Genomic DNA, 797 nt, shown 5'->3' on the forward strand with positions numbered 1-797 from the left:
TGATGGCAAAGGTCTTCGCTGGTCTTGCTTAAAGTGCAGGTCAACCGAAGTTGATCTCTTTAAGTTGTTTAGGCAAACCAGAAATGGGTTTTCTGAGGTAGGGAGAGAGTTGTCGGTACTGACCGAAAAATTTAAACATTACGAAAATGTATTTAAATCTTTTAAATGCTTAGATACCGTACAATCTATGAAGGACATTCGTGTGTCAAAACGTAAGCGTCTTCATAGTCCGCCTAACGAAAGGACCGTTCCACGTCAGAACACTCTTCCGAATGACTTAATTAACCTTTCTTCTCCATGTCCACAGACAACGGAGTTATCTTCCTCAAAAGAACATATATCAAAGTATGCTTCTAATAATAACGACCCTGCAGTATCTTCCCCGTCCCCCGTTGAAGTTGTGGCACCGCCATCCAATCTTCCAACGCTTACTCTACCCTCAACTAGTAACTCAGTTACTCAACCCCGTCCGCCGGTAATCGAGTCTGATACTAGGAGACTGGTTGTGGTTCCCCCAAAGAAGTCTATATTTGTATCTAGATTTTCGAGGGATACTTCCGAGGACGATATAAAGTTTTACATCTCGTCCAAAGTTAAAACTGTCAACTTAAGTATCAGAAAATTTAATTTTAAATATGAATGAAATATTTCTTCATTTAAAATAGACGTAAATTTAGAAAATTTTGACATGCTGCTTAGTAGTTCTTTTTGGCCCTCCGGAGCTTTCGTTCGTGAATTTGAGTATAGGCCCAACAAAAATAATAATTTAGCAAATATTCCCCGTCAGAATACAGAAC

This window comes from Rhagoletis pomonella, unplaced genomic scaffold (genome assembly GCF_013731165.1).
Source record: "Rhagoletis pomonella isolate Grant_MI unplaced genomic scaffold, Rhpom_1.0 Rhpom_scaffold_00009, whole genome shotgun sequence".
Taxonomy (NCBI): domain Eukaryota; kingdom Metazoa; phylum Arthropoda; class Insecta; order Diptera; family Tephritidae; genus Rhagoletis; species Rhagoletis pomonella.